This window comes from Neopelma chrysocephalum, unplaced genomic scaffold (genome assembly GCF_003984885.1).
Source record: "Neopelma chrysocephalum unplaced genomic scaffold, ASM398488v2 Primary Assembly neopelma1_84, whole genome shotgun sequence".
Taxonomy (NCBI): domain Eukaryota; kingdom Metazoa; phylum Chordata; class Aves; order Passeriformes; family Pipridae; genus Neopelma; species Neopelma chrysocephalum.
The window spans coordinates 7,696,733-7,712,475 of record NW_020897746.1 but is presented as its reverse complement, the minus strand read 5'-3'; positions in this window follow the sequence as shown (position 1 = coordinate 7,712,475).

Genomic DNA, 15,743 nt, shown 5'->3' with positions numbered 1-15,743 from the left:
GCCCGCGGGGCAGCGCGGAGCGAGGGACCCCCGCGGCAGCGCAGGGACCCCCGGGTGAGCGCGGGCGGGGGCGGCGGCGGGCACGGCCCCCGCGCTGCTCCGGGCTGGCACCGCCGGGGCTCCGGCCCGGCGGGACCCCGCGTACGGACCTGCGGTCCCGCGGCGGATGCTCCGGCAGCCTGCGCGGCCCCGCTCGGAGCCCTCCTCGGACCACTTGCTCAGCGATTTTCTAGGGAGTTCTCCAAGACTTCTCCATCAGAAACGCAATTTCCAGTTATGCCCTCAGTCCATACAGGAAAAGATGGAAAGTGCCTCAATGGCAAATACATAAAACAATTTAAAAATTGATAGTAAATGCTATTCTGTGGCAGAGTTAGTGTCTCGCAGAGAGCACTTGCTGGGCACTGCAGGCAGTTTGCTGTAAGGGTCTATTACCGTTTGAGTAAAATTTCCTCAAGTGCTTGAATCCCATTCCTGCAGGCTATTTAGGCACTTAGGAGCCTAACTTTAATGGGACTGAAGCTTAGCCATTTCACCTAAATTATTTATGCATTTGTTTAAATCTTAACCTTCATATTTAGGTTCATTATGAAAGTAATAAATAGATTGCATTACCAAGTTTGTGTGGTTTTTATAAAAATTATACTTTTTCAACTATTTTCACTCCTAATTTTTAATTTAAAACAACTCTTATTTTGCTTTATTCTTGAGCATATAGGGTATTTTATAAATAATACATAACTAAAAAAAATTACATGAAAAAGATGGAAAACTAACTTGACACTGTAAAAGAGCCTCACAGTGACACTTGCTGCTACAATGTCAGTCTAAGGTCTGCTGGAGCGTTATTAGAGTTTTTTACATCTGGAAGTTGAGGTCTCTACGTTCATCAAGAACCTCATAAAATTCCATTGAAAGTTTGGTATAAAAGTTATAAGTGGATGTAAGTGAGAAGCCACACCTCAGAAACAGAACAGAAAGCAAAAATTTGGAACTTACACCTAATGGCTTGTATTTCTCCTTTAATAATAAATTCAGTTTTTCTCAGCTGGTATTTGAAACCAGTTATTCAACTACCAGTCTTTAAGTCTGAAAAACAAAGCCTATAAGGACTGAGTTCCACTATTTCAAGCCAAATGTGTGTTAAAGATTCTACGTTCAAAACTGTGACCATAAGCAAGGAGTGGAAGACCTTTCCCTCCTGAACTGAGTTACCTGTAGGAGGAAGTTTCTGGAATGAGGCTCTTCAAGCCTCATTAAGGTACAGGTCTGTTGTGAGCAGAGCAGGCTGAAGCTCAGTAGTTCCTCAAGCACGTGTCCACCTGACCTCGGGTGCACTGGGCTCCTGGCGAGGCCGGGAAAGCTTGAGGGATGCAGAAGTGACAGAAGTCGCTTGTGGCCCAAGAATTTCTTGGTGGAATGGCTTGATAGCAGGATTGGGGAAGAGCTGCCAGTGACCCTGCCAGAGGCCTCCGGATCAGAGGGAAAAGAAACTGGCTTATTTCAGGGTTTGCTGAAAACAGCAGTAAATGAAACCTGGAGGTAGAAGGGTGTGATCCAGGCGCTGTGTATGATGCCAACCCTTCCTGGGATAGGGAGAGGCCAGTAGCTCACAGAGGCCTTAGCTGGTCATTCTACTGGCAATGGTGCATGAAGCAGAGTAGAAAACAACTCCCTTCGCCTCAGCTTTATTGGTTCTGGAGTGCTGTCAGTAGTAAAAATGTGTTTTTTCAGTAGACAAAAGAAATACAACCTTCAAGGCACACAGGAAGCCAATGTGGGCAAGAGTAAGATGCCACTTGTGCAGGGTCACATCGCTGATGAGGAGAGAAGAGGTATGCAGCCTGCACGGCCCCGCTGATGGCTCCGCAGCCACAGCGCTGAAAACACATTATGTGAGCAGCTGACTTCAGTCCACAGCAGTGAGGATGCACAGCAAGAATTCAGGATAGATTTGTTTCTCATTAAATCTACTAAGAGAAAATGGCCTGGCCTACTTCACCCAAACCAGTGCTCAGGGACATCCCTCTGAATTCAGCCCATGGTGTGGAATCAGTCTGCTCCAGGAGCAATGGTCTCAGACATGATGCAGGAACCACTCTGAAACACGGAGGGAATCTCCCAGAAAGTAACAAACCACTATAGAACTGGGAGGAATAACTATGCCAGGTGTGCTTGGAAAAGATGTGCCTTCCTTAGGAGTGGAGGCTTCCTTGAAACTATTCTTGCTTCCCGTACAGATTATTTAAATCATGATCTCATTGCCTTTTGCTTCTTGTTTTTAAAAATCCATTGCCACAAAATAATGATAGTTTGTTAAGGAAAGAAAACCAAAACCATAACCAAATGAGTCCTCTGCTCAACTCTCATGCAAATTTCTCATATGGCTTTGGGCAACACATTTCATAGCTCTGCCTTTCCTTATTTGTAGAGCGGGAATGCTAATCCTTGCCTCTTCCATGGAGGTGCTGGAGAGTTTGATTAGATGCTACCAGTATCAATGTATCAATGCAGAGGGAAGAGTCAAGTGTTTTACCAAATTATAGAGGAAACCTCTACTTGATAGAGCAGATGACTGAATTAAAATCACTTAAATTTTAGTCTTAGGTCCTAGCAAGCTGCTAGACCAGTTCCCTCTGCTAGACCCGTTCTCTCTTCCTTGGTCACAGCCTTATAAATTTTGTAAAGAACTCCTTACAGATTAATTTTCTACCTTTTTTTAAAACTGTGAATCCTTAAAGAAATTCTAAAAGAGATGCACAGCTTTCAGCCATTTTACATCATTCAAATGTACCGGATGACAATCTGCATTATGAGCTATCACAGGTCATGTATGACCTTGACCGGGAATTCACACACCACTGGTAGAAAATCACTTTTCTACAACTTTCAAGCTATATTCTCTAGTCTGGAAAGATTCAGGGAGATCTTGCTGGACCTTTGAAATGTGGTGCTGTGTCTCAAGGTGGCTCATCCATTTCCCTGCCCCATTCCTGATGCACAGAAGGGGCCACAGAATGAAGACTGTTAAGGATGACCCAGTGTCAGCAGGTGATCAGCTGCTCTGGAGGAAAACAGTTATGAATCACATCCTTTGGAAGGTAAAACATGTTTTGACAGAGAAAAGTTCTACCTTGAAATCCCAACAGTATGGAGACAGGGCAGGATACATTTGGCCAAGAATCTTTATCTGCAATGATAAACGACGTATAAATAATATATTTTGAAACTCAGCTATGGGATGAATGTTTTATAGTGGAGTAAATCCTAAGATGACTAATGCATTAAAGCAATGAAGAATAAAACCACAAAAAAAAGAAGACCCCAGAAATAAAACAAGTTATTTCTTAGTCTTAAAGTACAGCTATACGTGGAGATGTACCCATTGCCTTAAAAGACTCCTTATAGAATTGCTCTATTTTTTCTCATTTCATGTCATTCTTCCTCCTGAAATACTGTGCTTGATTCTCAGCCCGCTCTCCTCTTGCCTCTGCATTTTTCCTAAGGTATAGACTTTTGTCTTTAGAACAGAGCTTGTGCATTCATCTGCTGATAAACTGTTTATCTTAGCTTTTATGAGGGCGCCTTGCTGCAAGGCAGCCAGAGACAGGATCCTGGGTGTTTGTCTTTTTTTTTAAAAGAGGGTCCGGGAAGTGAGGGGTATTTATACCTCCCTTGGCTCTATATATCATGGGAGGTGGAACTCCACTGTCTCTGTTTCTCGCTCTTTCTCTCAGCAGTGTCTTCTGCCATAAATCTGAATCTCTCAGAACAGTTTTCTTGGCTGCAGCCCCGCTTGGAGGAATTAGTTTTATTTATTTATTTACGGAAAAGGTTTGCAACAGAGGAAACCCAAAGTTCTTCTAAATCCTTCCCCTCCTCTACCCCACCTAACCATCCCACTTTTTGTGCCAAATATTAACATCCCAGCAGATGAGGGAAGATTCCAGCGTCTCACAGTGCGCAGACCAATTCATTATGGAGAGAGAGGCCAGTGGCAGAATTGGCAAAGATGAAACAGAAACCAAGGCATTTTTTTATGTTAAAAAATGACACTTATATTTACAAGCAGTGGCTCCTGATGGGGATTTGAATTTCCACACAGGCAACATTGTTTATCCAAACAAACTCCCTGTGGCAGCATATATTACATATATACACACATGACAAGTAGGAATGTATTTATCCTTTTTAGCCAGCCTGGTGATTAAGATAAACATCTATTGAGATAAACCAAGTTTTTACTATTCCTTTTTTATAAAACACTAAAGACAACTGAGTGACAGAGATTCAATGAAGCGAAAAATACAGCAACCCCCCCAATCAAGCCCTGTGTGCCTGGGAGTGATTCATTGGTGCCAGCTACTGAATAACCCTGATACATAACATTTCTCACCTCTGATATTTAAAAGGACCCCCTCGCCCTTTTAGCACCAATGGAGCCCTTCAAATGTTTTATTGCTAATTGTCTAATGCTCCGTGATGAATGGCTGCCTCACTGAAAATGACAACCCCTTTTCTCTCAACTACTTCATTTTCCTGGCTCCAGTGGGGGTGAAGAGGAAAAAATAAATCCGATTACATCATACTTAGCCTGTTGGTTATGAATGAAGGAAAATGCAACTTATTTTAAAAGTACTTCTATCAACTCAGTCCTGAGCCCCCAGGTCCCCTGGACTCAGTAAAGGCGGCCTGAGATTCTCCTGTAAAATGTTCCAAGAGACTCACGGGTTTTGTGGAAGTACAAAGTCCCAGAGGCAGCTTCTAATCCTGATCAGAGAGCCAGGAACTGGATCACAAATATATACAACTTAGAAATCCTGAACTAAGTCTAGAAGGGGTGCACTTTATGCTCAGAAGAAATATCTTGCCGACAGTATAATAAAAGAGCAGAATTTAACCTGTTATATAAAACAACTCCTGATTATAATTTTGCCTCAAGAATTAGAGCAGCAGAGGAAGGACCCACAAATTCAGAACTGCTGCGTTATTGGACATTCTTTAAATTTGCTCTGGCTAGAAAATGTGCAAGGATGAAGGAGCTTTAATAACTAGACAAAGATTAAAGTATGCATCGTTCCCCTGCATTTTATATTATCACTTCTTTCCAGCTTCTTACGCTTTATCCCTTTAGGGAATTTGATCTCTTCAAAAAGAAGTGGATCACAATGATCAGCCAGAGTTGTGTGCATAGCATTATCTCTGCAGCCACCACGAACTGTCACAAGATACACACTCCCAGTGACTGGGCTGGCTGTGAAAAGCTGGATGTTCAATAGGATACTTTTCAAAGAAACTTGTACCTTTAGTGGCACATGGAATGATTTCCCCTTTCTCTCACAAATGATGAAACAGGCACACTCATGGGGGTATGGGATTAATTCAGATATAGAAACAGACACAAAGGAGACTGATTCCAAACCTGCTCATGTTCAGTAGGAATCTCTGGGATGTGTTTCTTTGACTTGGGAGTTTCAAGTCTTTGCCTCTGAAGGCAAAGGGACCCAGGCGAGTAAAATAATGAATCTAGGCTTCCCAGACACAGATCTGACATTTGCTCTCTCCCTCTGACTCAGGCTTTGACTGGGTTCAGGGATTAATTAGGCCATGCAAACGAGTTAGGTTCTCTCTTCTGGCAACCTGGTCACGTAGGGAACCCCCACCCCTCCCCTTCCCCACACTCTCCTTCCCCATAATGAAGCATGACTGTAGTAAAACAAGTCTTTTGACGGTGCCTCTTCTCATCACTTTCAAGACAAACAATGTCTCAGAAGCCCCCCAGCTGCTTTTATTTTTCTTATATCTACAGTTACATCTTGGGTGTGTTTACTCATCCTCATTAAATATGTTGTTCCCCCCCCACCTCCTTTTTTTTTTTTTAATATCCTTCCTTTATTGCAGTTTACACAAAACATCAATTACAGGATAGAGTTAAAAGCTTTTGGAGCCATTCTTGGGTATAGAGCAAGATCCCACAACGCCACAGTCTCTAAAAGAGAATTGAGACAGGGTACCGGGGGCTACAGCAGGAATATGAGACAAACAGCCCCACAGCACTGAAAGAAGTGGTCACAAATTACTACTTTTCTCTCAGCACAGCATTGCTTATGTGCAGTCCACTTCCTCTGATAAGTAAGGACTTTGAGGTTTTCTTTTAAATAATAACAAGTGACTATTCTCCTCCTTTTAACAGAGATATTTGGAAAGTCTAAGATGGAACAGTAAGAAGAAACAAGCCATCACAGGACTAACAATCAGCTAGACTTTCCAGCACAGACCTTGGTCAGCATCATTTGCTTTGAAGTGACACTTCAGCTGAGTATCCTTGCTGCCTAGCAAGGCTTCCCCTGAAGCCTCATCACCTTTTGAAGTACTTATTGTCATAATAAACACAACAGCAGTTCAATAAGATGCCAGCCACAATGGCATATATGTCAACTATTATTTGTATTTGTTCTCTCTCTCTCTCTCTCTCTCTGTGTATATGCATTTACAATTGTTCCTGTGTAGGAACAGCCTTTCCATTACTCTCATTCTTGCTGAAATAGTGTTCCAAAGACACATGATCCTGTTCTGATTTAAAGTAAGATCAAAACCAAACATAAAAGAGCACTGCCCTGGCCACTCTGGAAGTGGCACAAGAGTTCTCTATACTTTGAACATAAAGTTTAACTTTTGTAAGCAAACTGAGCATTTCAACTCAAATATGAGGTATTGGAACAAGCTCAGACAAGGGATTCAAAGAAAAGAGATGCCTTTGTAACAGAAAAAGAAACAAGAGGAAGAGTGCTGCATTTAAAGTGTCTCATGGCAGGGATGGCTTTTTATGCCATTTCCATTTAAAATCTCCCCAGTTTTCTTATCAGAAAAGAAGACAGGAGTAACCTTGCTCTGCAGACCCTCACCTAAGCTCTCCCTGGGGGGACAGTTCAGATACAGACACCAGAGTCTGCCTGTCACCGTTCTTGTGTGAGATGTCTTAAATAAATGACCAAATAAATAAATAAATAGCAGCCTTCCCCCACGAGCTGAAGAGGGCCCTGGTGTCCCTAGGCTTGGCTCTTGCCCGGTGCTCACTGCTGCAGGACCTGGAGGGAGCAGGGCGGGGGCCGAGGTGGGGGCAATCACCCTCCAACACTGGGAACTGTTTGGAAATTACCCTAAGCTTCCCTTAGTCATTATTCCATTAACTGCCTCTTGGTAGATCTGTCAGTAACTAAGCTGGGACTTATTTGTAGAGAATCAGAGGCTATTTGCTGTACTAAGTGAGCCATGAGAGCGAAAGGGTTTGGGATTTATTTGTAATTACAGTTGGGATTTTTTTCTTCTCCTTCTTGCCTGGACCCCACTGGTACTTTCATTCACATTCCCTAAGCTGAAGCTGGCGCCAGGATCACAGGCTGGCCCTGTGTTTATGTCATTGAGACTAGGACAATATTTCAGTGTGGAGCCAGACCGCAGGGATCCACTCTATAAAACCCTCACTAAAAATAGACAGCCGCCCTGCCCCCAGGCCCGCGGGCCGCCGGCACCCTGCGTGGAGCTCAGCCCTGGGCCGAGCCCAGCTCAGCCCCCCCACCCTGCGTGGAGCTCAGCCCTGGGCCGAGCCCAGCTCAGCCCCCGGCCCACCCTGCTGTTCCCCCAGCGAGGGTCCCTGAGAGCTGCCCCTGGAGCCGATGGAGTCACATTCAGGCAGCAGCATCCTGAGGGTCCTCTGCCCCCTGACTGCTCCTTGTGAGTGGATTTGGCTCCCCTTGCCCCAAGCCCTGCTCTGCAGCAATCCCTGACCAGCCCTGCAGCACCTCAGCTCAGCCTGCAGCACAGAGCCAGAGTCATCCTAAAACCCCACTGGCTGTAGCTGGGAGAGTAAGAGATACCTGAAAATATCAGTATCAGCTTGGTACCCCTCCTTTCCCTCTGCAGCTTGTACAGAGAGACCCCAGTAGGACAAAACTGGGTCAAAGACTTCACCTCTGCCTGATAAATCTTTCCTGCAGCAAATTAAAACATGAGCTGAACATTTCCATCTCATAGCTGTCAATTTTATTCAGAAGCATGAACTGGGGCAAATCATTCAGCCTTTTCAATGCCAGTGGTGCGTGATCCCTCAGCTTGGGAGGATAAATGTAACTAGTAGAGGGTTTATTGATTAGTGCAATAGCTATATAGATAAGATACAAGGCACTTACTTAATGCACAGATTTTCAAGGTAAGAGCCTGATCCTGCAGCTTAGAGCCTGCCATTGGAAAGGCTTTAATTCAAGAAGCCTGTGGAGTGACAGAAAAACCTCACATGCATTTTAATGGGCAACAGAGCCTTCCAAAAGACAGCAACAAAGAGCAATCGAGTGTCTCGATGCCCTTAGATCCCCGCTGGCTTAGCTGCTGAATAAGCCATGTTTATTGAGGCAGTAGGACCTGGACTTGCTCAAACCAGTGGCGAAACTACAGTGGGAAGAGCCAGGTTTGGTTTGCTAGAGGACCCCATCTCACCCTCTGTCCCAAGGCCCAGGGCAGCCTGACTGCTCTCCATGTGGGCTGCATGGCTCATTCCTCCTACAGGTACAGCCAGTCACCACCACCGGAACAGAGATGGTTGCACAAATCTGTGACAGAACTGAAAACTGAGCTCTGAAACCCCAGTTAGTGCTTTAAAATCCTGCTGTGCCACTTGACGCTGCTTATAATGAAAGTTGACTTTGATTTGATTGGCTTAAATTACATCATTCACTGGGCAAAGAAGCCATTTCGTACAAGGAGATTCGTACAAGACTGTTGTATCATGGACTGAGAATGTTGGAAAATAATGGCTCCTTGTTGAAAGGCTGCTTTGAAATTTTTCAAAACATCAAGAACATGTATGCAGTAGCACACAAGGACAGCCGTGGGGTTGTGAAGCGATTTATCAGAGACATTGCTAAGAGAATCCAACAGATTTCATACAAACCAGTGTGTTTTCTGCACCATGCTGTGGGTACTCAGTGCTTGCTCAGTGATTATTCTGTTGAGTTCATGTCCTTCAGGTCCTTATGTCACTTTGGTTTTTCAGTGAAGTGTATCAGGTAAATGTCAGTGCACTGTAATCAGGATCCCTTTGCAGCGGGCATTGGGCATGTGTTGAATGACAGGTCAGGGTCCGAATTCTTGATCATCTCAACAGATAATCAAAGACAAAAGTTGAGAAGATAAAAGCACATGAAGTGCAGACCAGCTTGCCCAAGCTCACAAACCAGCAAAACTGAGAAGAGGTTTCCATTTTCCTTGATTAGGACTGGTTCCTATCTTTTATAGAGTATCTTGTTGGCAAGGATAGACCACAGAGCCTCATGGATTTTATAGCATATTCTGATTTCATTACAGTGGACGTTACTTATCAATTAGAAACATAATTGTTAATTCTGTAGTGCTTTATCTGAATAGTCACTGTTTTGCAAATATCCACCCTGGGGACAGAGGATCTTCCACCACCTTCAGTCAAGAGTGTGATATATAAAGGAATGAAGCTGAAGTGCCTTGGTGTGGAGGAAGCACATTTTTGATAATGCACCATGTTCTATCGTGTGTCACTATAGTGTCTGAGAAACAGCCCTGAATTGCTCTCACACTTTATATTTGAGCAAATGCCATTTGTTCCCTGTACTTCTTTCTATAGTCAGCGTATGGACTTCCTTTTTGACCTCTGAGCTGGCTGCTGGTGCACCTGACAATGGATATACAGTGAAAGGAAAATGTTGCAGAAACAGGACTCCCTGATTTGTTACAGCAATTCCTGACCCAGGCAGAAGATTGCAGGAAGACGAGGCAACGCTCGCAGGAACTGAACATCATCCCAGAAAAATGAATTCTCTCCCCGGGTTCTGCCAGGAATCCCAGTGCAGTAGCACGTAAGCAACTGAAAACTTTTCACAGGTGGCCACTTAATGTCTATGTCTCATTTTCAACAACACTCAAGCTATGCAGCCTCACTTGGGCTCCTTTCATAGCAGGGCGTGCATTCACAACAGCTGCAATTCAAGCCAACTGGAACTGGGCTTTGAACACATAAAGTCCTGGTATGAAATAGCAGCTCTTAGGTGGTTTGAATAAGCACAGCCACAATTAGGGGATACTCGATAACTTTGACTGTAGACCATCCATGGCTTGGTTTTCCAGCCATAAAATGACATCACACCCATGATGATAATAGAAATATTAAAAAAAATATATCCTTTCAAAGATTTATTGTTTATTTTATCACAGTACCTAAAAGCTTGGATGTGGACCGACCATTTTTGGTATTGTATAAATGTGTAAAAAAAAAAAAAAAAGGGCATCTTTGCTCCCTCAAAAGTTTATAGCCTAAGTTAAACTCAGGAGGTAACAGATGGTAGAAGACAGAGAATGAAACAGAACTGTCTGCTGGTTTGCCTCAGCACACCTGTGCTCATTTTTTTTTTAATCAGATAAAACAGAAAAAAAGGCTTTTAAAAAATGCTTAGAAAACTTAAGATACTGTGGTATGACCCAGAAAAAAAACTTCTGCACAGCCTCTGCATGAGGTTATACAGCCTGTGCTCCCTACATTTTGATGAACACAGTCTCTTTCAAAAAGTCAGTGCTGTGAACTGCCAGGGAATCTAAAAGTTTTAACTAAAGCTGAGTGCTGGAGAGGTTGTCTCCACACAGAAATGATCACATAGAAAAAGCTAAAAAACCTGTCTACATATATTAGAGAAAGACACAGTGATTTGAGTTTTCCACATAAACCAAAACAAAGTCACTATTATAGTTATTTGTTTATTCTTTGTACTGCTGCCTGGCCACCCCAGTCAGATGTTAGAGCCCACTATCTCTCTGGCCCAAGGCACAGGGATTCCTCTCACCACAAGCACTTTATTATGTGATGGCTTTCCCAGCTAATTTGAAAGGCAATCATTTATCTTGGTCTTAAAAGAAAGGTTGTTCTGAATCTGCAGATCTCTGCAAAGGGAACAGGCAGACCCGAGAATCTGGCAATCAGCTGGATTTTATACATATTTTCAAAGTATTGCAGGTATCTGTTGTGGAAGCAATCTGTGGATGCCCTTGGAAAGTTTATGGAAATGTATTCTTTCAAATCACTACCTAGCCTTTCTCCCTACCCTCTACAATTTCAGGACAGGAGTACATATACAGTTCTCTCTTTTCCTTGGCATCTGGACAACTCTTCTACTGTCACTGCCCTGTAGTCCTCTGCTGGCATAAGAATTCCAAAATAAATGAGCGTGTTGTAATCAGGAGAAAAATATTGTGTCCTTGTGGTGTTGATGTTTTTGCAGCTCAGCTTCTCAATGGCCACCACAAGTTGAGCTGCATATTTCTTTACAAAAATATGCCTGCACTGGTAACTTGGCAGGCCAGTCTTTGAATAGACATTTAGCTACTTAAATGCTCACTGTTGCCAACAAGGTTCAGTTGATGAACCAGGGGGGGAAGAAGAGGCACCTTGACAAGCAGCTCACGATTAGAGAGCAGGAGGTTGGGCTTTACTGCAGATCTGCTGGTCAAGAGGCTTTAAGAGTGTCTGTGAAACCAAAAAACTAATATAAGAGCAACATATTATAGCAGAATGTCTTGAAAGAGGCAAAGGTACTGACTAAGTATCTCCTAAGTTTAAGCATGTTTCAAGAAACCACATAAGCAAAATGAGCCTCAGCAGATAATTTATAAACCTGCCCACAGGCAAGTGGAGAAGAGCACGAGCCAATACTCCAACCCAGCACGGAAGTATTTAAAGGTGTGTTGCTGTGTACAGTCACACAGCCCGAGGGGATGGATTACCCAGGGAACTAAAAGGGCAAGGATGGGATTTTTAAAGGACTCGCTGTTGGCTCAGCTCTGCCAACGTTCACTCCTGCCAAACTGCATCCAGAAATGCAGGTCTTACCTGTGCTCATCTCCCAGAACCAACACTCTTATTGGGGCCATTCAACTTTCAGTATCCGTCACTTCTTTCAGAAAGTGAAGTTCTGTCTCAACCCAGTAAAACTGGGTGCACAAAGTCCAAAATTATTTATTCTGTAGCCTCAGTGTTCCTACTGTGTGTTTTTACCTGCCCCCCATCACTTCACACCAACACAACCTGCAAAGTGTGCTATTTTGCACTTTCAATCTGTGCCTTCTTGCCAGCCTAGAGGGCTCAGGGCTGTGCCAGGCTGGAAGATTTAAGTCAAGATCACTCACATTGCCAATAGTTTCCCAATGTCCTTTCCAGAGGTCTCTGTGTATTGATAAGTCCTCTGGCTGTGGACTGGGGCAGTCAGCACTGAGGGCTGGGGAAGACGCTCCCACACTTGGGTGGGCACTGCACAGACAACATTTCCTGCTGAGCAACGACAACCCCCCCATCCAAGGACCTGCTCCTGCCCCAAACTGGGGAAGCAGCACAAAGGTACTGGTGCACCACTGTTCTGGGCTCTCTGCATCCTCCAGCAGGGCTCAGGGGTCAGCACAGGGACAGAAAGGCCACAGAGGAAGAGGTACAGCCCAACTGCACCATTTTTTTCCACAGCTGTTGATTTTTATTACAAAAGGGCAGTGACTGTGTGTTATGAAAGTCCACAAAATACAAAGCTAATAATAAACTGCTAAGCATCACATGGAGGCTAAAGCTATGCCTCACTTCAGTGGTTGCTAACATGCAGGCTGTTTAGGCTAGTTAACAACGTAGACCAAAATAATTCCTGTATGAATTAAAGCACAGGAGACATTAACTGTTACACCAGCAGGACCAGCTAAATTATGCTGAAAATACGTTCACTAAATGCACATGGTGAAGTTTTGCAGGGAATAGGGACAGTTGGTTCTTTGCACACAAATTTTATATTAAAGAGGGGAATTGCTATCTTGTATGAAAACTATTGCTATCTTGTATGCCATCCAGTATGAAATGGATCAATTTTTTTAAAAATTTTTTTAAAAATTAAAGAATGCCCCAATACAAGAAATACGTTCCAGAAGCAAAGTTCAAACCATTCTTCATTTTTTTCTTACAACTTTGCAAATAGCCTTAAAAAAACCCGAAGCCAAAACAGACCTTAGGCACACAAATTGGGATGAAGTGTGACCACCTGAATTGTTTTTACTTTTAATGTCTTCATTTATTTCCTTCACCTCTCACAGAAATTATGTGTGTCCATGAATAATGCATACACAGGGCCAGAGACAAACTCTTTTGGGAGCACAGCTCCTCCTAAAATTGTTCATGGGAATACATGCTGTGGTATAGTATTTTTTTTCCCACATCCAATAAGAAATATGAATTTAGAGAAGCACTTCAATGCAAAGGGCAAATCAATCTCCAGCAAGTTTCTCCAAAAGTTAATTGTACTCCTTATTTCTAATCCAAACTGTTCCAGTACCCTGACACTGGATCTCACAAGGCAGTTTCTTGCCCATGTTAGGACACCTTTATGATCCAAAACCTCCTTCCCATGAACACACAAACTGAACAGGATGTGAACTAATAGCTCTTAGTCACCTCTTGGTTAAATGAAGTAAAAAGAGTTGCCTTGGTATCTTGCTCTAAGGTATGTTTTCCAATCCCTGAATCATTCTTATAAATCTCTCCTGATCCTTCTGAACCTTTCTGAAGTCTGACTTCCAGAACAGGATGAAATACTTTACTGCTTGCATTAATGTGCATTAATATGGATCTGTATGTGGTAAATCTGGTCATTTGGCAAAGAATTAAAGTTAAAATAATTGGTTAAACCACAAATAGAGGAGACATTTAGCAAGAATACCAGCAAAAGACATTAGTTTCTCACTTCAAATGAGATTTTTAACATGAAAGCTGAAAACTAGATTATTGTCTGCTTGGACTGTGATCAGGTAGCTGAGGCCCAGTACAGCTGCACACTCTCACTGAAATGAAGCTTCAGTTTGCTTTTAAAATTAATTGCTGAAACTAAAATATTTTTTTCTCAGCCTTGGTGGAAGTGATTTTTCTGTAAATTGATTTAGCAAATAATGTAGAACATGTGGAAAATGGAATAATCAAGCTATCTGTGACAGAAACAGTGGCTCACTCACCAGCCTGCACATTAATGGGCCCAACGGCACAGATCTCATTTACTCCATCCCTCCAAAGTGAAGGCTATCATCATGTGTGTAAAGGATATTCTATTCCTAAATGGTAACTGTGGCCCCTTAAATACAATTGCATTCAATGGTTTTTAACAATGCAATACTGGACACTGGATGCAATCTCTGCAGAACGTACGAGACGAGTGTATGAGATAATTTCCTCCTGAGTTGCCCCTTTTTGTGATATTATGGGAGTTTGCAGGTTTACTTTAAGGAAAAATGTTACCATAAGAACTCCCGCTGAGTAAATGTGCTTTTAAAAGCTTGTTGCATTAAGCCTTTTATTCTACCTGCATTGTTACCCAAATCCTACCTTGACAGATGCAGATCTAAGAACTGTGGTCTTTGAGTAAGTCCAGAACTGTATATATTGATCCCATATTTATATTTGAACAAGCAATACAGTTTCAGTAGCCTCATCCTTTGAAAACCTTGGGACCCAAAGCCAGCACGAAGCTCAAAGAGAAATCATTACCATCTGAGCTTAAATAGGAGAGAAAGTCCCATCTCTTTTCAAGCACCATGGATTAATGTTGGGGGAAAGTCAATAGCACTAAATTCACCCTGAATGTTAAACCCATGGATTGCAATGGCACTAAGGGCCAGAGATGAGCTTGGCTTGCTGTGGCTGTGGCTATCTAATTCAATTAACATTTACGTTCTAACCCCCCCCTCCATTTGCAAGTCCTAAGTAATATGGTAAATATGGAACAAATTATCAGCGACAGCAGGGGAGATTTAAAATATGCATCTCAAGTTTGGAGTCACTCAGAAACCTGCGGTGATGCAATCACTCAAACAGAGTGATCTTTATGAGTTTAGCTTTGCCAAGAATCCCTGTGCAAACTGTCTTCCCGAGGCTCCTCAGCCCCGGGTGACACAGCTGCCGAAATGCCTCCTCCATGGAGACCAACGCCTGGAAGTTTTCCCACATCAGGTGTTTCCCAGTGACTTAGTGCGGTGCTTTCCAACCTCTTTTGATTGAAAAGCTGTAAAGGTTTTCCAAAGGCATGATACAGAGCCCTGCACAGTGAGTTAAAGGCTGGCAGTGGTGGCTGCAGGTTCTGGAAGGTTCGGGTTGTGTTTGACGCCCTGTGGAGCCAAAGGCTGCCACCCCACCCCAGAATGTAGGAGACCAGTGCATGAGAGAATTTCCTTCTGAGCTGCCCCTTTTTCTGATACTGTGGGAGTTCACAGAAACACCTTAAGGAAAAATATTACCTGTGTCATCTGTGTCACCTCAGAGCTCTGAGCACGTTCATCACCCGGCTGGTGTCGGTGGCCATCGAAGGGCATGATCCATGTGGGATGAGCTTCAGCAACGCGGATGCCACACCTGCCCTACCTCGTCCAGGGCTGCGGGAAACACCCGGGGAACTCGCTTTTTTATGGTTTTTGGATGGCTTCGCGGAAGCCCGGGCGCACACGAGGGCGTTACATCCCCCACAGGGCACCACGTCCCGCCCGGCGGCCGCCATTGCCGCGGGCTGCCAGGAGGGGGCGCGGCGGCGCCCACGGGACGCCATGTTGGGCGGGCGTGAGGGGAGACGGAGGGTCAGCGAGCCCGCGGCACTGGGGACAGCCGGGCACCGACCCCCGGGCTGTCCCCGCACCGGGTATGGCACAGGCAGCGACCC